The following is a 25,228-nucleotide window of genomic DNA, read 5'->3' on the forward strand; positions in this document are numbered from 1 at the left end:
TGGGCAACTTTTATAGAATCAGGTAAAGAAGAAATAGAGTCCTGTCTCTGTAAGGAGCTTGATGCCTACCACTCTGGAAGTGGTGTCGATGCACTTGGTGTTGATGTCGATGCCTGAGTCATAAAAGGCTGGGTGTCAGGTTTCGAGTCCCCCCCCCCCCCCCGCCATGCTCGATGTTGACGCAATACCAAAAACTTTTTCAAACTGAAATTTTGAAGTTTTCAGTGACCTTTGTTGCATGCGGAAAAAGAGGTCATAGAGAATGACCCAATGTTGAGGACACAGACACTAGACACACCAGTTATGTGATTCAGAATCTGAAATGGTTTGATTACATTGAGAACATTTCTTAAAACCACTCGCTACTCTCTTTGACATGGAAGGAAAAATGGTTGATGCTGACTCAAAGGACTCAATGGCCCGAGTAGGTCAAATAACTAGGATGCTGAAAACGGTTGATTCTCCCAGAAGGAAAAAAGGGTTTGGAGTGGCCAAAAGGCCAAAACTGAACTAAAATCGGGTAAAATATTGGAACATACACACTAAAAATAAAATACAAGAAAGGATGAAGAAAATACAAGAAAGGATGAAGAAAAATAAGTACAGGAAGGCACAAGAAAAAAAAGAAGGCAAAGTTCAATGCACTGAAGAGATATCTGAATGCACAGCTTCTCAGCTCTGTAGAAAATGAAGAACTGATGGTCCCGTGAGTTGATGTTGGGTGGGAAGTGTCACAACCCCAGCCTTAGAGCTAAGCTTGTGCCAGATAGATCTCCTCAAGACCCAGGCCTTACCCTTAAAAGGGCTGATCAGTGTGACAGGTTCTACTCAGACAGACAAGTAGGTTCTGAGTTCAGATTGAACCAACATGATCCAGAACCCTGGGGAGGGGAGGAATATTGGGACAACAGCCAGGAGCAACAGGAGGTGCCTTGCAAAAAGGGACAGCCTAGGAGGCAGGCTCCTAGCTCAGAGAATTCACAGCTGTTGAGCCTAATTAAGGCTCAACAGAAAACTTAGCAGAAACAGCAGGTTGCCCTTCCCCCTCACAGATTAGGGTGTGGCCAGCTCAGTGCTTTAGAGGCTGAGTTGAGAAAGACCAAATCAGTCTACCCGGGCCAGCCCAGGAAGGAGTCTCGAGGGACTGGGCTCCTGAATTGCAACAGAGCAATGAAATTGAAATGCTGGATGCAACCACTGTCCCTGAGGCAAGCCAGACAGCCAACACAGAGGCCATAGTAGAACTTATGGATATTTCCATGGAACCTGAAGAAATCCACATGGATGAGAGCTAAGTGGAATTTCCTGACTGTTTGGGTGTTTTGAATTTTTGGTTTTTCTTTTGGGCTGGCTGGAAGCACAGTCCAGTGCAGTGTGAGCAGTGCTAGGCTCACGGCTGGATTTGGGGCCTTATATTTGGACATGGAAGGAAGTGTGTTTTTGCATTTTTACTGTTACCTGTTTCTGTTTGGATGGGACTTGGTTGCTAAACGTATGAAAGGGGTAGTAGTGGGGAGAATCCACTGAAGATCCTCGGGTCGGGTTTGTGGGGCCAATTTTGGCAAGCTTTAATATAGTGAAATCAGCTACTCCCTTCCCTCACCAGCTGCTTGTTAAGTTGGCTGGGGCAAGCCTGTTATAAGCCAGGCCTAGGCAACATGTTCTAAAAGTGTTTAAGAAGCATAGTGAATGACCAGTATAAAGGCTGGGTATTTCTTGTAGCCTTATTTTGCCCTTTTTACTGTGGGACTGATAGGGCGGTGCTCCAATATAACCATTTGGACACTTACCTGCAAGAAAGGTGTGGGCTATGTTTTGGAGGCCCGGATTTTCTGTTCATGTATTAAATTCAAAGCCTAAACGGTAGCAGCTTGCTACTTAGGAAATAAAGTTGGACTTAAGTTTGGAGAAAACATTTTATTGTTCCTGACATTTTTTCTTTATTATACTTATAAGAGCCAGCAGGACCTTCAACATCCTTTGAAGGCACGTCAAGATGGGTCGTTGCTGAGCCCTGGTCGGTGGCCTGTTGCAAAGCCCGGCACCGGCAGGCTCACAGAAGGCACCAGCACACATGCAATATGGGCACTGCCTAAAGATTTAAAGTGACAGTGTACTTAGGCCGTCTTTTACAAAGGCGTGCTAAGCTTTTTAGTGCGTATTTAGCGCGCGCTAAATCAACACATGCACTAACCACTAACGCATGCATAAGCGTTTAGCATGTGTGTAGCCCGTGATATTTAACACGCGCTAAAAAGCATAGTGCACCTTTGTAAAAGAGGGGGTTAATAGTGCCTGTATTGGGTTCCGTGGGAGATGTTACACACATGTGAGAGTATTATGCCTGCTTGTCCTCGGAGAATTATGGTTCTGCCGCTGAGCATGGGAGACGGCCATCTGTCTCCCACGCTCTAAATATCAGGCAGTATATATCAAAGCTAATTCAGGAGCATCAACTTATTTGTACAACTTATAGAACTCTGTAAATTATGCACATCTCTGCTGCAATTATGCAACCAAAGTTACACCAGGTAAATGGCTGCGTAAATGTTAGGTGCACCATGCTGCATTGAGCTACTATTCTATAACTAGTCTTATAGCCCGTTACATTAACAGGTGCTAGAATATATGTGTGTGTGTCTGTCTTAATTTTTTTCTCTCTCTCCTTAGTCGCTTTCTGTATTTCTGTCTGTCTTTTTTTTTTTTTTTTTCCCTTGGCTGTCCACTACCACCCCTTGCCTGCTCCCCCTGTCCATTCTCCCTTCCTTTTACCTCCCCTGTGTCCTCCACCACCCCATCACAGCTCACCTTATCCAGCAGAAGCCCTTCTTCCTTTGTTTTACTTCCCCCTGTCCATCATCACCTCCTTCCTGCTCCCCCTGTCCAGCAGTAGGCCTGTCTTCATTTTTCTGTCCCCCTCCCTGTTCATCAGCACCTCTTCCCCTGTCCATCAACCCCTTTTCTGCCCCTCCATTTTCGTGTGTTGCAGCATTTCCCTCCCACCCCACTTCCCTATGCAGTATTTTCCTCCCCCCATACCTTCCTCCTGAACTCCATGCCCTATTTATGTTAAAATGCTTTCCGGGTTTGGCTGCCACGGCCTGCAGCCGCCGACAGCCGCCGCGGCCAGCAGCCACCACGGCCGACATCCGACTCGGGCCGCCGCGGTCGACATCCGCCTCGGGGGGGGAGGAAGAGAGAGAGAGAGCTTCGGGCGGCCAGCAGCCGCGGCGGCCGACATCCACCTCGGGCCGCCGACAGCCACCATGGCTTACATCCACCTCGGGGGCAGGGAGAGAGAGAGAGCTTCGCGCGCATGCGCACTCCTATCTGCGGTGCCCTACAGCTCACAGAAAACCGGCGCACGCAGATGGGAGTGCGCATGCGCGGCCTAGCGTTTTATTATATTAGATAGAATGCATGCACCCAGATCCATTATGGAATCTCACTACACAGCATCGGGGCACCTGATTATAGAATTGCCCCCCTCAGTACCCTAAAATGATTGCCCTGCTTCTGCCCCTGGAGCGTTTGTCTGGCGCTTCCTGGAACTACTGGATGAGGACAGTGAAAAGATTAGGTTGTAGAAATGATTTCTAGACAGTTGTGATCTGGTTCAGACTCTGTAATTAAGGCAATCCATCGATCTGACCACAAGGTAGTAGAATTATTTATTGAATATGTGACAGCAGTGAAAGATATTTCTCTGTTTTATCATTCCTTTCCAGGAATATGGAAGATATGTAGTCAGCTGTACAGTGCTAAGCTTATTTCTCCTCTTCCAGTTTAGCAATCATGTCCCAGTCTGGTCTACTGATGCAACTTTAGACCATAGGCACTGGCAGCCACTTAAAAGATTTGGGTCCTTGGAAGAGAGGCGGGGAAAAGGACTGAAGATGTAAAAGAGTGATTCCTTGGCAATGATAGGGTACCTCCTACACCAGTGTCCTGCAAATTTTTTTGAGCCGCGGCACACTAAAGGTAGTGGCCATGGCTCGAGGCACCTGGGAGTACGCAGATATCGCCGTGATGACATCACACTCATTCGTGACATCATCATGTCGATATCCGCATGTGTGTTAAGGCCCTCCAGGTGGGCCCTGAGACGCCAGTGGGGGGTGCCAGAAGGGAAGAGGGCCAGAAAGAAGGTTAAGTGCTGGTGCCCACTGATTGCCTACAGGATGTGCCTCTTGCCACAAGAGGCACGTCCTGTAGTCAGTCAGACGGCACCTCTCCTCCTCCCCAATGTACCGCGGCACACCTGAAATCTCAGGAGGCACACTAGTGTGCTTTGGCACAGAGTTTGAGATACACTGTCCTACACCATCAGGGCTCATCACTCTCCAGTGTGACACTTATCCACAGAGCGATTCCTTGGCAATGATAGGGTACCTCCTACACCAGTGTCCTACGAATATTTTTGAGCCGCGGCACACTAAAGGTAGTGGCCATGGCTCGAGGCACCTGGGAGTACACAGATATCACCATGATGACATCACACGCATTCGTGACATCATCATGTCGATATCCGCATGTGTGTTAAGGCCCTCCAGGTGGGCCCTGAGACGCCAGTGGGGGGTGCCAGAAGGGAAGAGGGCCAGAGAGAAGGATAAGTGCTGGTGCCCACTGTTTGCCTACAGGATGTGCCTCTTGCCACAAGAGGCACGTCCTGTAGTCAGTCAGACGGCACCTCTCCTCCTCCCCAGTGTACCGCGGCACACCTGAAATCTCAGGAGGCACACTAGTGTGCCTTGGCACAGAGTTTGAGATACACTGTCCTACACCATCAGGGCTCATCACTCTCCAGTGTGACACTTATCCACAGAGCGATTCCTTGGCAATGATAGGGTACCTCCTACACCAGTGTCCTGCGAATTTTTTTGAGCCGCGGCACACTAAAGGTAGTGGCCATGGCTCAAGGCACCTGGGAGTACGCAGATATCGCCGTGATGACATCACACGCATTCGTGACATCATCATGTCGATATCCGCAAGTGTGTTAAGGCCCTCCAGGTGGGCCCTGAGACGCCAGTGGGGGGTGCCAGAAGGGAAGAGGGCCAGAGAGAAGGATAAGTGCTGGTGCCCACTGATTGCCTACAGGATGTGCCTCTTGACAGAAGAGGCACGTCCTGTAGTCAGTCAGACGGCACCTCTCCTCCTCCCCAGTGTACCGCGGCACACCTGAAATCTCAGGAGGCACACTAGTGTGCCTTGGCACAGAGTTTGAGATACACTGTTCTACACCATCAGGGCTCATCACTCTGCAGTGTGACACTTATCCACAGTTGACTAAGAGTACTAATTGAATACTTTGGCTTTACCACAGAAAAGTAGTATATCAAGAATCTTAATAATGTCAAAGCCTCCTCCTTAAAGGCAGTAAGGCTCATGAGCACCAACTCCTGAGGCAGTATCACCAAATAATTTTGGAGTATGGATTCTGCGAGCCCAGGTCCATTGATACTCTCTTAACTAAAATATTCATAGCTTTCCTGTATTGTATGCTGGGCTCTGGGAATTTTTCCAGGAGAGAGAAGAAAATTAATTATCATTTTAATGCTTATATAATACCACATAGGAAAGGCTGAAAGAACAGAAGAGACACCACAATCTATGCAACACAGAAAAATCAGCTGTAGCCCTCCATTGCAAGGAAACTGGTCATACAATTAGATCTGAAAGCACAAAAGTCCTGGAGAAAGAAGACCAATGGCATACCAAGGGTGGGGCAGGAGGGGTGGTCCGCCCCGGGTGCATGCTCTAAGGGGGGTCACAGCTGGCACACCGAGTATGGAACCTCCTGCCCTACTCTGCCACAGCAGCAACGGCAGTAAACTTTAAAATCAGTCATCGCAGGACCTTCCTGCACCTTCCCATGGCTGCTGGTCCATCCCCTCCATCACTTCCTTGTTCCAGAGCAGAGCTGGTAGTTGCGAGAAGGTGCAGGAAGGTCCCTCGATGACTGAATTTAAATTTACAGCCGCCACTGCTGGGGTGCACACCAGATCTAAAATCTCCTGTCCTACTCTGCTGCTGCTGCTTTCCTGAACCAGCAGCAGTAAACTGGTTCGAAAAGCATAAAGCAATGGTGGAAAGGTGATAGGGCAAGATACTGGATGGCACTGGGGTGGAGATAGGGAGAATGGATCAGGAGACTGGTATGGAAGGGTGGTAGAGGGAGAGAAAGGGGCAGATACTGATAGAATTGGTGCGCAGGGTGAGGGATAGAGAGACAGAAGGGGGAAGGATACTGGTTGGAATTGGGTTGGAGGGAAAGAAAGGGGACAGATGCTGATGGAAGAGGGGTGGATGGAGAGAGAGAAAAGGCAGACATTGAATGTTAGTGGGGAGGGGGAGCCTATGCTGGATGGAAGTGGGGGAAAGAGGTAGAAAGAGGGGAGCAGACAATGGAAGTAGATAGAGAGGAGAAGATGCTGGATGGAAGGGGTAGAGAAAGAGGGCACGTGATGGAAGGAGGAGATAAATAAAAAAGGATGCATGCTGGATTGGGGAAGAGGATAAAGTTAGTGAAATACTGGAGGAGGTGAGGGAAAGAGGTGTCAAGCTGTAAGTAGACACAGTGAAAAGGGAAATTGAGGACTGGATAGTAAGAATTTAATCTAGACAGATGCAGAAAATAAAATGAGAAGGAAGACAAGGGAAGGAAAGGAAAGGGAAGGAAAGGAGAGAGTGAAATGTCAGACCATGGGGGTGTGGGAGAAGAAAGGGAAGGAAAGGAGACAGATGCCAGATCATTGGACGGGGAAGGGAAGAAGATGAATGCCAGACCAATGGGGGCAGAGGGAAATATGGTAGGGGAGGCAGACAGTTTCTACAAGGGGCATAGTAGAGAAAATGCCATATAGAAGGGGCAGAGAGAGGGCAGACAGTGGATGCAAGGAAGACAATCAAGAGAAGATGAAGAAATCAGAAACCAGAGAAGACAAAGGTATATTAATTATTTATTTTATTTTAAAAATGTCTAAACCGTTTAAAGCCTCAACGGTTTACAAAATATTACATACGTGAGTTTGAAAACAAAATAAAAGACAAATAAACATAAACTATCAAATCCTTAGAAAATCAGCAATCAGTAAAAATCAATGCCTACAAAAAGGCATTTACAAACAATTGTGTTTTAAGTAGTTTCCTAAATGCGCCTCTATTACCATATTCCCGTATTTGCCCTAGAAGTGAGTTCCACAATTTTACCCCTGCACATCAAAAAGTCATTGCAGTGGTTTTTCAACATATTTTGGATTGACTTTCATCTTTAAGAGAGCTGAATTTTCAGAGCGCAATGAACTTTCGGTTGGTAATTGGCCATCTTACTCTTAGGATAAAGTAGTATTGCAGCTGTGTTAATAAATATTTATAAATAGAAAATGGAAATAAGGTGATTCTTTTATTGGGCTACACTTCACCCTCTGCATTCGCAGCGCCACGGGAACAGCATGGCAGCGGATACCAAAAAACGCAAATAACTTTAAGTATGTTATTCGCACTTTTTCTGTAAACTCCCCCCCACCCTAAAACAGATTTTTAAAAACACGAATAACCTGACCTGCAAGTGTAGCGATTTGCTCCGTACAACGCTGGAAGCATCGATTTTCTCTGTGAAACGCTGGGAGCAGCGATTTCCTCTGTGCAATGCCGGTAGCAGCGATTTCCTGTGATGTAAATTTGGGGGCGGAGCCAGGGAATGAAAAACCACAAATAAGTGAAACCGCAGTTAACAAAACTGCGAATAAGGAGGGGGAAGTGTAAATCTAATACATTTTTGACTAATTCAAAAACCAAAACTAAACTAAACAGAACAGGATACCGTAACAGTAGTATACTTTACTGACCTGAGAAAAGAAGTTTTGGCCTCTGAAAACTAATTGAAAAATGTATTAGTCCAATAAAATGGTAGTATCTTATTTTCCATTTTTTATTTATTACCCTCCCCCTCCTTTGGGCCCCCTTTTATGAAGCCGCGACAATATTAGCTCCGACGCTCAGAGGAATTCTATGAGCGCCAGAGCTTTTACTGCCAAGGCCAGTGATAAAAAAGGCTAACGCAGCTTCATAAAAGGGGGTGGGTTATGAAGCCACGTTAGGGGTTTTTTTAAATCATCATATGAGCATTGGAGCTTTTACTGCCACGGCCTGCAATAAAAACCCCTAATGCAGCTTCATATAAGAGGGGGTTCATTTGCTAATTTGTAAAGTGATGATTGCTATTTCTCTATTTTACACATTTACATCTGCTGCCTTTGCATACAATGCAACACCACAGAAACAGTGATGCATGTCCCCTATTATTGTGCAAAATGTAGAGTCCAGCATCTTGGTGGTTCAGTTTAACTTTTGTATTCATATTTCTGTTTTAAACACTCCCCCCTCCCTCTATACAAACCGTAGCACCAGTTGCGGTGGTAACAGCTCCAACGTTCATAGGAATTCTATGAGCATCGTAGCTGTTGCCGCCGTGGCCAATGCTAAAAACCGCACTACGGTTTTGTAAAAGGGGTGGGGAGGGGGGTTTAGTTTGTGATTACGTATTCCATACTGGGCGAAGATGTTTTCTGTGTTCTGTGTGTACACACACACAAGATTTGGTTGCAAGACTGACACTGGCTCCCTCGACCCTGAAGAAAAGTTTCATTTGAAACATGCATGTCGGGAGAGGTGAACCAATGACGAATGATAGTCCACTATAAAGCTAAGTGTCTCTCTGTTGTTTTTACATTAAAAGTGAAAAGAATAATTTAAGAGACAAAAATTGATTTAAAAAAATTAATGAAATTCGATAAAAGCTGGACCGACGAAGACGGTAGCAACTGGTAGCATTTGGTGCTCAGCTGCATTCTGAAGGTCCATACAAAAAAATCATAAATTGATCATTTCTATCTTCAGCTTTGTTTGGGCTCCAGTTTTATCAATGAATAGGGTTTGCTGTGAGATACAATTATACTGTGTGTATGAAAGACATGGTTCTCTGTTAGCATTGACTATGCAGGATCAGTCTGTACTAGTCTGACTTGGTTAGTTTTACAAATGGTGGGTATATAAGATGCTGCCTTTTCCTGGGTACACTCTTGTAGTGTGGCGTGCGGATTGTTACAAAAAAAAAAAAAATCATGTTTTTCATATAGATGAGGGAGGTGTCAAAAAATGATGGGCCCCGGGTGCTAAGTATGCCACTGAGCTGGAGATCGCTTTTCCCAGGAGGGAGGTTATAAAAGAGGAGGGAGTGTGAATTAGGCTTTTTGGTTGTTCCTTTCTCCTGCCAAAGCCCAAGACTGAGGGAGATTCCCAGAAAGATTTGGGAGGGAATTGACAAGACATTATAAATAGTTCAAACAAAAGGAAACTGGAAATGACAGGAGGAAATCTTTTGATGGAACCAAAGTGTCTGCCTTCCTTGCTGAAGAAACCATAAATAATGGACTCTAATGTGGATTGGAAGTGACAGGGGGAAACCTATCAATGGAACCAAAATGTCTGCCTTTCATGGAGCGAGTGTAAATAGTATGAAGACTGTTCATGAGTTAACTTCAAATAAAATTGCAGTTTAGTTCACTCATACCTCGGATTGAGCTGTCGTTTATCAGAAAGGATAGTGAAGAGTTCAAGTGGGGTACCTTACCTCTGTTTTCTTTTCTCTTCAAATATATTGTATTTCTCCTCTACTTCCCTTATGTATCTACTTGTTTGATCATTATGCTCTCCGTAATTGTGTTTTTTTTTTAACCTTTTTAATTTAATTTATAAACTGCTTAGACTTTTGATGAGTGGTATATCAAGATTTAAATAAACTTGAAATCCCGGAGCTGCCCATCCTTTAGCCTACCGGAGTTATCCAATCCTGGCCTAGTTCCAAGCTTAAGTGTGAACTGTGAGTCCATGAGTGACTACAATCACCATCATTACAAAAGCAAAAATCATTCTTTTTTGAGACCTGGTGTCCGGCGGGTGACCCAACCCCAATCCAAAGAGCTTGCCAGAGCCTCTGCACCACTTGAAGGTGTGGCGGGATAGAAGACCAGGTCTACAGAAACATGACACTGGGCCTGATGAACCTTCGGTCTATCCCAGTATGACAACTCTTATGTTCAAAATGCGCTCCTAAGTACTGCAGGCTTTTGAAAATGCTTCCATGAAAATAATATAGGTACTATGCTCCTCCAGAAAAGGGGTTAAGAAAAGATAGGAAAGAGGAAATGCATAGTTTATTTATCTTATGACTAGTACCTGTAGACAGTTTAATTAAAGTCGTATCATATTTTTAAGAACATTGCATAGGTCTTTTATCTGTGATGAAATTTCAGTAGTTCTCTGTGTCAGCCTACAACAATTTCCATTTATACCACCACAGTATAAATGAAACTGTGGACAAAAAGAAATGTAAACTTTATGACTCTTGTAGATAGCAAATTTCACCTATAATTCAAGAACATTTATCTTGAGGCTCTACAATTTCTATGACAAATGCTCTTTTCAAGGAATTTATATCTAAACAGTGTTATTGAATCTTATCTCTAAAGGTTTCAAGGTATACAAACTAAAATAGAACCTTTTTTTTGTTTATAATAGATTGTGGGTTAAAACAAATAACTTTTAAGAAAGATGTTAAGATATGTTGGAAGAAATATTCAGATTTCAGCATTATTTAACAAAGGAGGTATCCTCTCATAACACCTCTCTGTTTACTTAGAAAAATCTGCTGTATACCAAATAGGATGTTAAGAATTATATTCTGTGAAACATATTGAGTTTTTAAAATATGTTTACTTAAGCCAAGTAAGTTTATAATAATCTTTCGTTCAGTCTATTAATGACATGTCTAAAATCCCATTATGATCACACAGAGGTGAATATTCAAAGGGATTTAACTGGGAAGGAGACACTCCAGCATGGTTAAACCCGGGAAGGGGTAAAACGCGGACCTCACGGACCTGACGGACCTCGCGGATCTAAACCCGTACGGCCTTAAAAATCTGAGGTCCGTGTCGGTCTGTGTCCGTGGCGCTTGTAGTTTCTGTCGCTGACAGACCTTGATGAGATTTTAGCGCTGACGGATCCGTCTCAGCAAAGGGAGGGAAAAGTGGTAGGATCCGTCAGCGCTAAACTCTCTTCCAGGTCTGTCAGAGCCAGAGACTAGTGCTGGAGCGGCAGAGCAGAAGCCAAGAGAGCGGGGACATAGGTTTTGGACGTGCGTTATGGAAAAGAAGTCTCCAAACTCCAGCACTAATCTCTGGCTCTGACAGACCTCAAAGAGATTTTTAGCACTGACGGATCCTAACACTTTTCCCTCCCTATGCTGAGACGGATCCGTCAGCGCTAAAATCTCATCAAGGTCTGTCAGCGACAGAAACTACAAGCGGCAGGGACACGGACCGACACGGACCTCAGATTTTTAAGGCCGTACGAGTTTAGATCCGCGAGGTGCGTCAGATCCGTGAGGTCCGCGTTTTACCCCTTCCCGTTAAACCCTGCTGAGCTGGCCAGCCAGTAATAGTTAGTAGTAGAGGCATAGGTTGCACTCCAATTGGGGGTAGGTGGAGGGCAGAGAGTTAGACTGGAGACCAAAACATTCATCCTCTCTCCAACCCTTCACTCACCCCCACCCCCCAAGGTGATCATGCATTTATTTTACCTCCTCCCACTTCCTATGGTCCAGTGTCTCTCCTTTCTCTCCTCCCCACAGTCCGGAGTCTCTTTCACTTTCTCCCCCACCCCACATGCTGCTGTCCTTTGCGTTCCCACTCTTTGCAGCACTGCCCACTCAATTTGGCGTTCCTCTCCCGGACACTAAACGAGACTATGCACTCCTGTTATATACAAGGCCCCTGAGGATGGGTGTTTACCCGGAACTAAACTTGGTAGAGCCCTGGAATATTTATTTGGAAGAGTAAAATTAATTTTTTTATTATATTGCTAGTAGAATATATAATATTATTGTTTATAATTAAGATAAGAAGGGGTTAAAAAATTGTTCAAAGTAATAATGTGATGATAACAATGTATTTTCATACAGTTTTTTCTGATTCTTCAATTGTATACATTATAAAGTTTGAAATGTCAATAAAGATTTACAAAAAAAAAAACACCAAAAAAACTTTATGTTGAAGACATTTGAAAGTAATACATCGAGCAGAAAATATTATGACACAATGAGGTGTCCAGTAATGAGAATTGTGAACAAAGTTTGGGCCTACATTTGAGATAAGTACCTGAGTTTGTGTTGTTTTGAATTCTAATTATTATGAGTCTATAAGTAACAAACAAAAAGAGAGAAAAAATTAAACAAAAAAACCTTTTTCACTGAACTGCACTGTGCTTTAATTTTCTATTTTAAAAATTTCTATACCGTTTAAACCTAAACAATTTACATAACTTTACATACATAATTTGTAGAACAAATAAGATCAAACATGCATAGACAAATTATTCCCCTCTTCTACTAAACCGCGCTAGCGGTTTTAGCGTGGGGAGCTACGCTGAAGGGCCCGCGCTGCTCCCAATGCTCATTGAGTTCTCATGAGCGTCGGGAGCAGCGCAGGCCATCCAGCGTGGCTCTCTGTGATAAAGCCGCTAGCGCGGTTTAGTAGAAGAGGCCCTATGTGTTTTGGCACTTATAATTTCACACGTGTGTAGTCCTATGACGGTGTGAAGTGTGGCTTGTGAAAGAACCCACTGTATATGTATAAGCCTAGGACCTTGCTTCGTTCTGAGGTCCAATCAGCTTTCACGATCACACTGAGGACACACTATTTATTCTCAGAAAATGTGTTCTTATATAGTTGCTGACTCATCGCAACTATTCCTACAGGGTTTGGTGTGTGGTTGCAGTTCTCTGGGATCAGCTCTCATAGCAGCCTTGCCTCTTGCCGTTCCCAGAAGCTTTCTCTCCGCTGTGTCCCACCTAGGAGAACAGGAAGTTGTGCAGAGTGAAAGCTTCCAGAGCCGGCACGAGGCAAGTCTGCTTTGAGAGCTGACGTCAGAGAACTGCAGCGGCAGCTTGTGGAGTGGTGGTTGTGTGGGGGGGGGGGGGGGGAGGGAGGGGGGAGATGGTAGTGAAAGAGACGCCAGACTATAGGGAGAAGGAAAGGGAGAGTGATACCAACCTTATTAGGCTCTGGGTTGGGAGAAATGTCAGACAGTATATGCACTGACTGGGGGAGCCTCATCCAAGAATTAGGATGTCTGGGCACCCTGAGGCCTACTTAATTAGGCAGTGCTGCGGAATATGGTACATAGTCTAACCGCACAAGACAATTGCACACAGACAATGCTGGACAGACAATTGTGCGCAGGTCGTCAGCACGCTGGATTGAAACACTATTTTAAAGCACTCTGAGTGGGGGAACCACCTCTCTTTACTTACAACTACTGGCGTTCCCATTGTTGGGGGAGGAAGCGAACCCCCCCCCCCCCATTATAGAGGAAACAGCCTTTTTACCTCTTTTTCAGGGAAAAATGACAGTTTCTTCTCTAATGGAGGGGGTTCCTCCACCCCCCCCCCCATGGGAGCACCAACAGTTGTAAGTAAAGTGGAGGGGTTTACACACACCCCCCCCCCTCAAAGCGCTTTAAAATAGTGTTTCAATCCAGCGCACTGACATCCTGTGCGCGATTGTCTGCCCGGCATTGTCCGCGCGCGATTGTCTCACACGGTTTTGACTCGTCGCTGCTGAATATTGCTGCTAACAAGCCGTTCCACCTAGGTATGGGGTGATCTGGGGCAGAGTTTGGGTGGAGCTTAGACTTAGCCAGTTAGTGGTGATAGTCTGCTAAGCAGTATACAGATAGCTGATAGGCTGTTCTAACTTTATCCACTGAGCTAACAGCAACAGTCTGAACATCAGCCAGTGATTGATAAACCTCCATGTTGCAGTTAAGATTTGATGCTTAACTGCATTTAGGCTGCAAAAACCCGAAGGAATGGTACAGCTTAAGGGATGAAGAACTTCTGTACACAAAAGAGGAGTGGGACTTAAGTGTGATCGTATGTGATGATCTTAAGGTGACCAAATTGATAGAAGGATGTTGAGTGCATTTGGAGAGGAACGGCTAGTAGAAAAAATGAGGTATTGATGCCCATTCCTGCAAACCCTGTCCTCATCTGCATAAGCCTCCAACACTTTAAAATCATAAATGTTTGAGGCTTGTGTGGTTAAGACAGAGCTTACAGGAATGGGGCAGGGACAGCGACAGCGACAAAACTCGCGGGGACGGGACAGGGAAACTGAGTTCCTGTGGGGACAGGAACAGATTTATCCCCGTGTCATTCTCTATTTAGAATATTGTGTACAATTCTAGAGACTGTACCTTTAAAAAGTTATAAATAAGATGGCGTCTGTCCAGAGGGCGGCAACTAAAATGGTCAGTGGTCTTCGTCATAAAGTATAAGGAGACAGACTTCAATTTCTCGACATATATACTTTGGAAGAAAGGCAAGAGAAGGGAAATATGATAGAGATGTTTAAATACCTATGTGGCATAAATGCACATGACCCGAGTCTCAATTGAAAGGAAACTCTGGAATGAGAAGGCATAGGATGAAGATGAAAGGGGATAGACTAAGATTTACCTCAGAAAATACTTTTTTCACGGAAAGGTGGTGAATGCATAGAATTCAAGAAAGCTTGGGACAAAATACACTGGATTTATAAGGGAAAGGAAGGAATAGTAAATGGCTTGCTTACTTAGATTAGATAAGCCATATGGTCTTGATCTGCCTTCATTTTTCTATGCTTCTGAATTTCTGCACCTGGATATTTAATGCCAGAAGTCGACCTACTTTCGCGTTGACTATCCAAAGTTAGCTCAGCCTGCGGCTGTGAGCAACTTACAAGTACTGACACAGGCTGAATGTTAACTTCCTGTTTTATTTTTGCACTAGTGTTTTAGCCCATTACATTAACGGGTGCTAGAGTAGATGTCTGTCTGTCTGTTTTGTTTTGTTTTTTTTAATTTGTCTCTCTCTTCTTGGACGCTGTCATTCTTTATGTCTGTGTCTTTCCCTGTCCCCCTGTCTGTCTATCTTTATTTCTAACTCTATCCTCTTTCCTCAATCCTGCATGTGGCCTTTTTTCTTTCTCCTCCCCACTTCCTTCCAACGTCTGCTCCCCCTGTCCTCCACACTTCCATTCGGTGTGTCTCCCTCTCTGTACCCCTTCCATCTACTGTTCACCCTCTGTCTTGCCCCTCTCTTCTCTTTCCATCCAGTGTCCGCCCTCTCTCTCTCTCTCTGTTCCATATGGCCTCTCTCCATCTCCTCCTTCCTTTTCCCTTGGTCTGGCATACCTTCCTCCTTCCCTCCAAGCCATTCTCTCCCCCTCTGCTCCCTTTCCTCATTTAACTACTTCATTGGTCAGCAGCAGCATTCACAATTCATTGTTGTTGCTGGCTTCAGGTCTTTCTCTCTGGCCGGTCCTGTCTTCATGAAAACAGGAAGTAGGCAGGACCGGCCAGAGAGGAAGGCCTGAAGCCAGCAACAGCAGCGAATTGTAAACGCTGCTGTTGCCTGAAGCACCCGAGGCAGACGCTTCTCTCCCAGCGAGATGACTTTAATATCAAACCTTCCCCCAGCGTTGGCAGCCGCAGCACGCTAAACAGGCTGCTTCGCGGCTTTCTTCTGCCGTTGAGTCCCTCTATCGCGTCATTGATGACGTCATCAGTGACACGGCAGAGGGACTCAACTGCAGGAGAAAGCCCGAAGCAGCCTGTTTAGCGTGCTGCAGCTGCCAACGCTGGAGGGAGGTTTGTGCCGATATGTGCAGAACCGGTATGTCCCTCCCCCTCCAGTATGCGGCGCATCCTCCCACGATCCTGGTTCGACCACACGCTTGTGCTGGGGACTTGTACAGTCCAGTCCTTCCGGCGAGTGTAGGGAAGTGCTGGGGTTTTGCGCATGCGCACTCATGTGGCCACGGAACTACTGATCATGGAAGCACGCAAATAGGAGTGCGCATGCGCGAGTTAGCCTTTTATTATATAGGATTTTAGCTGAGATTTTCCCTTCAAAGTATAATCTTGTTCCTAGGAAACAGTACAATATAAAGGCCTCAACACCGTACATGTCCACTTATAGTATATGGTTTGCACAACCTGTTGCCCTTGTTGAAAAATATAAATCAGACAGATCTGTAGAGCAATGAAAACAGCTCAAAGAACATGAGTCATTTGACAACAAAAAGCTTTTTCCTCTTCTCCTGTGCCCCATTGTTTGGAGATGGAATCATGTTTATTTTGACCCAGGGCGCTTCGTTATTGATTAAGTACCAATACTTCCTAATGATGGAGCTTGGAAGAAACAGTGTTGGACTTAACAAAGATGTAAAGTAAAATATTATTGATTACTTTCAATACATTGTGGTGTTTATTTTAGAAGCAACGTTTATGAAATTTAATTTAATTTTATTTATTTAACAATTTTTATATACCGCATAAGACTATGGGCTCCTTTTACGAAGCCGCGGTAGCGGCTTTAACGCGCATGACTTTTAATCACACGCTGACCCCCGTGCTAGCCAAAAAACTACCACCTGCTCAAGAGGAGGCGGTAGCGGCTAGCACGTCCGGTGGCTTAGTGCGTGCTACTACGCACGTTAAACCGCTACCGCGGCTTCGTAAAAGGAGCCCTATAAGCGATTAACATATTGGTTACATACATATTATCCTGGTCATCCTTTTGCTCACTCACATAAAATGCAAACAGTAGACAGACACAAGATTCTCCAAGGTAAATGATGCAAAGCCAATACATACGTTATAAATCAAGAATTCAACCACAAAACTGCAGCTAACATTGAATATTAAGTTCAGGGCCAAATATTCATTCAAACTATAGACAGAAATAGATATAGATGTAAATAGGCCGGCACTTATGTTGCTGTTCACAAAATTGAATCTCTTCATAAAGGTTGTTAATAAATCCCAATAAAAACATAAATCCAGGTAAATTTGACTAATTTTAACATGCTAATGTAATTTGAAAGTCTCTTTTGTAACATCACTGTCTGTATACAGTCTCTTCCTCTGCAAACTACTCTGAACTGCTTGTGGTATTGCGGTATATAAAAATAAAGCTATTATTATTATAGATGTGGAGCCACATTTTAGAAATTATGTCCAAGTCAGTACGTTCAAATCAAATCTAGAAAACTCCTCACCATTGATTACTCTCTTCTGACAATGATAACTCAAGTAAAACAGTAGTGAAGCCATTGGTGGGCCTGGGCCCACCCACTTTAGGCTCAGGCCCACCTAAAATTATCGGGCCTTTGTTATGGCTGGTGAGGTTTCCCAAGCCCCACCAACTGCGAGGGTCCTCCGGCAACAAGAATGCTCCCTCTCTCTCTTGCTCCAGCCCATGATACTGTCTAAGTACTAGCATCGTGCTAACCCCCCCCCCCCCCCGGCACATGCACAGTTTCAAGCATGTGTGAAAACTGAGCATGTGCAAGGATGGCAGGTCAGTGGCAGTGCATGGACAATGCCGCAGTTCTTGCTGCTGGAGGACCCTTGCATCTGGTGAGGCTTCGGGATCCCCACCAACTCAGATATTTAATGATTTGAGTTAGCCCAAGGGCAGGGGGATTGGGGGAGGATGTGGCCATCCAGTATGTCCAGTGGCCCACCCAAAATTTGAGGTCTGGCTATACCTCTGATGTAAGAGTGAAAGAAACCATGCCAAAAGGGTTCTGCTCATGTTTCTAGGACCACGGGACAGGCAGAGAAGGAATGCTTTCACAAATAATTCCCAATAAATTAAGAATTCAGGTTTTTCACTTTTTTATTTTTAATTTGAAAATATGCACTTATAACCAGACGACCACATCAATTAAGGTATAAAAAGAGTAAGCAACTTAGACGATGTTACTCATAGTCATTCAAAGAGTTGGACTGTGCTCATACTGATAAGTACATTAAGTACTCAGATAGAAATGTTCTCTAATATTAAAAGGATCTGCAGCTATAAAACACTTTTAGGGAACAAAACTCTATGGTAAGATTGAGTTATAACATTATTTATAAGTCTGAAGTAAGGAAAAGCAGACAAGCTATAGCTGAAGAGGGTAAGGAGGACATTATCTCTCAGTAATTATACAAACTCATTAAATTCACACACCGTGGCCCTTAAGTTTCTGTCTTAATAACTAACTCTTCTAATCTCACGGCAATTGTGATAAAGTATCCCATTTATCATCATATTTGTGGTCACATCGCTGAGAACCAGAATAACAAATGTGAAAAACACAATATGGCTGGCCAATTTTCCTCAAAATTTCTGTTCCCTTGCTAGCCCTGACCCCACCACGCGGCCACCTCATCAACTCGGGTACCCCCAACCAGGAGACAACCCCACAAAAAGAAAAATCTCACAGTTCTCACAAACTTCACATTCTCTCTCTTGAGCTTGGCTGTAGGCCAGGGACAGATAAATTTGGTAGGCCAGAGGAAGTAAAATTCCGTGTCTCAGTCACCACCCACTTAGACCAGGCATGATAGAAATCCAGCCAAAGTCCAAGATGCAATTTAACAAAACTGGAACCTTTTATTTAACTTGATGATAGGGTTCAACTATATACAACTTCTTCAATTGATCATGGAAGTTAATTCTCTGTCCATACTCCCCCTCGGAACCTCAAAGGGGGTCTCTCTCAGCATAGAGGGAATTGGCAGGAGAACAAGGATAACCAAAGCCCTGGAGTCTCCCTTTGACTCATTCTCTCTTTCCCCCCAAAACTACAGTGTCTTTTTTTACAATCCTTTACTCTCTGTCCTCTCCCAGGAACCAATAGGAGTCTCCCTCAGTACACCGGGCTTTGACGGGAGAATCAGGATCAACCAAAATCCAGTATTCTGCACTCTCATTCCCTTTTATATCACACCACCTCCCTCCTGGGCAAAGGGCTTCCAACTCCATCCACTACTCATATATATCTCAGTGACTCCCAGAAAAATCCAAATCCACTTAACCTGGAATAGTCCAGAATGATATGGAGTACTACTACTTCTACTTATCACTTATATAAAACTGAAAGTAGGACAGATGAACAGAACTGAACTATGAAACCTCATGGAAAGGTTGGGATATAAGTGAGCCATTTATGGCTTTTTGGACATATCAGGACCATTCATGGCTTTACTCAAAGCTCCATATTGACCAAGGTCAGATATTTTTGGCCCAGTTCTAATGCAAATATTCACAGCCACCCCTGGTTCATTTCAAAATATTTGCATTTAATTTCATAACTCGGGAACTCTGATTTAGATTTTTTCAGAAAGGAAAAAACAAGGTTTGGAAGGTTCATCCAGTCTGCCCATTTTCTTTATTTATATTCTGCATATCCTACAATTTTATGTGGATTACAAATTATTCAGGTTCTCAAGCATTTTTCCATATCTGTTCTGGTGGGCTCACACTCTATCTAATGTACTTGGGCACTGGGGGATTAAGTGACTTGCCCAGGGTCACAAGAAGCAGTGCAGGATTGAACCTACAACCTCAGGGTGCTGGGGCTGTAACTCTAACCTCTGCACCACACACTCCCGCTTCCTAGTTCAATGCCATTGCTCAGGGTTTCTCAATCCTGTCCCAGATACCCTACAAACCTATATTATAGACCCCTCAACAAGTCAGTTTTTCAAGATATTCTCAATGAATATGCATGAGATTGATTTGCATATACTGAGCTTCTAATGCATGCAAATTAATCCCATGGATATTCATTGAGGATATCTTAAAAACAAAACTGTCTATGGGGTCTACGATATAGATTTGGGAAGCCCTGCCAAGAACTCATTTTGATTTCAGGTTTTCTCCTCAATTTCTCACAAGTAAGTATCCCCTATTCATACCAAGGCTTTCTAAAATTCCATTTTTGTCTCCATCACCTCTCCTAGGAAGCCTGTCCATGCCTCCACCATTTCTATATCAAAGTATTTTATGATTTTGCCCAAATTCTACCCCTCACTATTCTCAACCCAATCCTTAGGACATAGCCAGATATTCAGGTTTTCAGGATACCCACAGTGAATATGCATGAGATAAATTTTCATGCACTATTATGCCACTAATTGTATAAAAAGTACAAAAATTTGCATGCACAAATTTGTGCATGCAATTTAATTGGCTAATGAGCCAAATAGCGCTATTTAGGATCTTAAGCAGTTATTGGGAATTAATTAAAATGTATACGTATATTTTGAGACCTAGCTCAATTTATGCACAGTTTCAACATGTGGGTATGACTAAGGGAGGATCATGGGTGGATCAGGGACATTCCTCCACTTTGGGCTAGATTCACAAAACAAACCGATCGTGTACTGATCGGTTTGCGACCCCTTTACTATCAAATTTCCCTCCGGCCTGATTCACTTACCTCTCCTGCGATCTGCTTCGAATCCGTGCATGCAAATGAGGTGAAACGCATGCAAAGTAGGCTGGGACACGATTCACAACACCAAATTTCAGATCCGACTGGGCTGGCCAATCACCTGAAGAAGGGACTGCTGGGGACCAGTTGAAAACGTCTTTCCAACTGAAAGCCCTGCTCTTTGCCCTGCAATCTCTCCTGCCTGCTCGCTCAGCATACCGCCCTGCCCTGCCTTGATCTTCCCCGAATCTCTCCTGCCGCATCGCCGTTCTCCTGCCCTTCCCTGAATCTCCCCTGCCTGCCACGAAGCTCTCCTGCCCTTCCCCGCCCTGCGAGCCCATGGTTTTAGCCTGCGGGTTTAAAGCAGGTTAAAACCACGGGCTCGCAGGGCTAAAAACTAACAAAAAAAGGTTTAAGTTAAAAAAAAAGGTCATGTCTCGGACCATCTACACATGGTCTGCACATGTGCTCGGATCACACAACAGCGATCCATGCAGGCAGATGGGGTGTTCCTCCGATCGCCCCCATCTGCATATTTTTCATTCCTGAATTCATCGGGCCTGATCGGGCAGGTTAGTGAATCTGGGCCTTTATATACTGTATGTGGTTATAGATTAAGGGGGGAGGGGCGGGGGCAAATCTACACTTAATTTAATCAGGAAGATTAGCACCATGTTTCAGTTTGAGTAAATGGCCATACTTAAAGTTACACTGAATATAGTAGAGGGGATGTGTTGTCGTAACTTAAAAGGCAAAGAAGTCAAAGTAATACTGTATAACTGGATAAGACTTCTCAATATACAAATAAGCAAAATATATAACTGCCTTATAAAGTAAGTAAAGTGTTCACATACACTCAGAATTGTGAAATTTGACCAAGAGCGTTAGCTCCTATAGCCAAACCCATCGCCCCATCACTGTGTATGACTTATTTTGAAAAAGAGCTTGAAAAGGACAAACTGTTCAAGTGCTCAACTACTTTTCAATGGCGAAAGAGAGAAAGAAATTCCCACTTAGCTTTCAACTGTGTCAGCAGGTCCCGACATGGACCATGGTTCAAAATTCTTTCTCAAGGGACCCAGAGGGTGATGTAAACTGCTCAAAATGCCAAAGAAATAAGAGTACGTAGTGTGATACGGGCAAAACACCTTGTAATCTGTGAATTAAAGTATAAAATGTCACTCACGTGTGATTGCACAACAACCATTATTAAAGAGAAAATCTATAATAAGACTCTTCAAAAGGCAACACAGGAAAAAGTTAGAAAGGGTACTTGCCATATACCGTATTTTCACGCATATAACGCGCGCGTTATACACGGTTTTTACAAACCGTGCTTAACCTTGCGCGTTATACGCGTGAGCGCGTTTTACAAATTTTTTTTTACATAGTTCCCCCCCGACGTCCGATTCACCCCCCCGTAGGAACGCTCGCACCCCACCCCGAAGGACCACTCGCACGCACCCGCACCCACCCCCCCACCCCGAAGGACCACTCGCACGCACCCGCACCTCCACCCCGAAGGACCGCTCGCACGCACTCTCACCCGCACCCGCACCCCCACCCTGAAGGACCGCTCGCACCCCCACAGCCTCCCGACCCCCCCCCCCCCCGCTCATCATGTAGAAGCTCCTACCGGTGTCCTGCTGCTTCCTCTTGGCGGTCCAGGCCCTTCTGTGAGCCCTGCGTCTGTGCTGCTTCATCTTCCAGCGGTCCCGCCCTTTCTCTGATGTCAGAGAAAGGGCGGGACCGCCGGAACATGAAGCAGCGCAGACGCAGGGTGGGGGAGTGGGGAGTGGTCCTGCAGGGGGGAGTGGTCCTGCGGGGGGGAGTGAATCGGACATCGGGGGGGGCATCAGGCTTTCAGGGTGGGGACAGAACTTCAAGGGGGAGAGGAGAGTCGGGGTGGGGGAAAGGAGGGTCGGGGTGGCCAGAGGAGAGTCGGGGCGGGCGAAAGGAGAGTCGGGCGGCGATGGGAGAGTCGGGGCAGCATGCGCGGTATACGGGTGTGCGCGGTATATAAAATTTTTTTTACATATATGTTGGTTTCCCGCTTGCTATACCCGTGTGCGCGTTTTACACAGGTGCGCGTTATCTACGTGAAAATACAGTAAATAGCGTAACTTTACTTCACTGCTTCATTCACTGTTGGGCCGCCGCGTGAGCGAACTGCTGGGCACGATGGACTTCAGGTCTGACCCAGCGGAGGCATTGCTTATGTCCTTATGTTATGTTCTTATCTCATCTCCATAGCTGCTTTCAACATGTCCAGCCATCTGATTGCAGGTCGCTCTCATCACCCGATTCCTTCAATTCTCCCAAACATGATGTCCTTCTCCGATGATCTTTCTCTTCTGACGGTGTGACCAAAATAAGGCAGTCATCACTTCATCATTTGGGCTTCAAGTAACATAGCCGGTTTGATCTCTTCCAGAATCAATTTTGTATATCACAGATTTAACGAAGACCACAGCTGTCTCTGAAATGTACAATTTGAAAGCTACTCAGCAATACAAAAGACACACCATATGAACTGCATTTCAAAAATGTAATTTTCTCACTAGAAAACTCCATATGTGTTTCTACCAGGAAAAAGACTTTTAAAAATCCATTAAGTTTATTTCTCTGTTTATTTTATGCTATGTGGGTTTTTTTGTGCGTTGTAATGGTATTATTTTAATTTTATGATGGATGTAATCCCCTGGGAGAAGAAGGCTTCTCCAAGATTAGCAGACTACAAATTCTCATAAATAAATATGAAATTAAATTGTATTTAGTCTTCAATGTAACTCATTTTCATGCAAGCACAACCAGAGTTGGCTAAGTAGGCAGCTTGGGCAAAGGTTTGTCCTGGAATGATAAAGTGAAAGGTTAGCACTGCTGGACTGCTTTAATCAATAATGTATGAGTCAGACGTGTCGTCTACTTCATTGAACAGAATCAATAACACATTTCTTGTGTTTGCCATTTTAATTCTTAAAACGGCATCGAGCATTCTCATGCTGTACCAGCACTGAGAATCACTGCAAAAGTTCTCTCTTTCCTCTAATGCTGTTGTTTGGAAAGACAAAATGAATTTGTTTACCACAAGGAATAGAAATAAGAAGCACGCTGACAGGGAAGCATAAATTGAGCATGCCTCTCTAGCACTTCCACAGATAAAAGCAAACAAAGCAAAGATAGCTGCAAAGCACATATTAAATAATTTGCTTGTCTCATTGAATCCAACTTAAAAAGGGCCACCATCTGCAGCCATCCCCTCAATCTTGTAGGCTGAGGAGTCAGCTCTTCGTCACAGATAGAATGAAGAGATTTCTTTGTTCATTCTTTATATAGTCAAAGATTCTAAAACTGGGTTAAGTTATAGAGAACAATAGCTAAAGTGTGCATTCACATCTACATGTAAACATAAGAACTGCCATCTCCGGATCAAGCCTTCGGTCCATCAAGTCCGGCGATCCGCACACGCAGAGGCCCAGCCAGGTGTACCCCTGGCATAATTTTAGTCACCTTTATCCCTCTATGCCTCTCGTAAGGAGATGTGCGTCTAGTTTGCTTTTAAATCCTAGAACAGTGGATTCCTCTGGGAGAGCATTCCAGGTGTCCACCACTCGTTGCGTGAAGCAGAACTTCCTGATATTTGTCCTGGACTTGTCTTCCCTTAGCTTCAGTCCATGTCCTCTTGTCCGTGTCACATTGGACATTGGACATAATTTTTTATCCTGCTCTATTTTGTCGATTCCTTTCAGCATTTTGAAAGTCTCAATCATATCCCCTCGCAGTCTCCTTTTCTCAAGGGAGAACAATCCCAGTCTCTTAAGTCGTTCCTTGTATTCCAAGTTCTCCATACCTTTTATTAGCTTCGTTGCTCGTCTCTGCACCCTCTCCAGCAGTTTTATATCCTTCTTTAGGTTGGGAGATCAATGCTGGACACAGTATTCCAAGTGTGGTCTGACCATTGCCCTATAAAGCGGCATTATAACTTTCTCCGATCTACTCGTGATTCCTTTCTTTATCATGCCTAATATTCTATTTGCTTTCTTTGCCGCTGCTGCACATTGTGAGGGAAACTCTATCACCTAAGCCAGGGGTGTCCAATGTCGGTCCTCGAGGGCCGCAGTCCAGTCGGATTTTCAGGATTTCCCCAATGAATATACACGAGGTCTATTTGCATGCACTGCTTTCATTGTATGCTAATAGATCTCATGCATATTCATTGGGGAAATCCTGAAAACCCGACTGGATTGCGGCCCTCGAGGACCGACATTGGACACCCCTGACCTAAGCACTAACATTTATTTATGTATACATGCATACGTGTTTACAATTATGTAGCATGGAATTTTGCTACTATTTGGGGTTTTTGCCAGGTACTTGTGACCTGGTTTGGTTACTGTGGAAACCAGACACTGGGCTTGATCAGGGGTAGGCAATTCCGGTCCTCGAGAGTCACAGGCAGGTCAGGTTTTCAGGATATCCACAATAAACATGCACGAGATAGATTTGCATCTCAAGGAGGCAGTGTGGGCAAATCCCTCTCATACCTATTCATTGTGGATATCCTGAAAACCTGACCTGCCAGTGGCTCTCGAGGACTGAAATTGCCCACCCTGGGCTAGATGGACCATCGGTCTGATTCAGGGTGGCTAGTCTTACATTTATGTATATTAGCATGCCACCTAAGCATGCCACTTCCATAGTGCATTTTTGTAATTGTTTATTTATAACAAAGAACCTCATACCTTTTTCTTTTTTCATCACTTCTAATGTTTATTTTCTCTATATATTTCTATATTTGATTAATTCTTAAAAGTATTTTCTATTTAATTAGTTTCTTTATAATACTTTATTAT

Source organism: Geotrypetes seraphini, chromosome 11 (genome assembly GCF_902459505.1).
Source record: "Geotrypetes seraphini chromosome 11, aGeoSer1.1, whole genome shotgun sequence".
NCBI classification, from domain to species: Eukaryota; Metazoa; Chordata; class Amphibia; order Gymnophiona; family Dermophiidae; genus Geotrypetes; species Geotrypetes seraphini.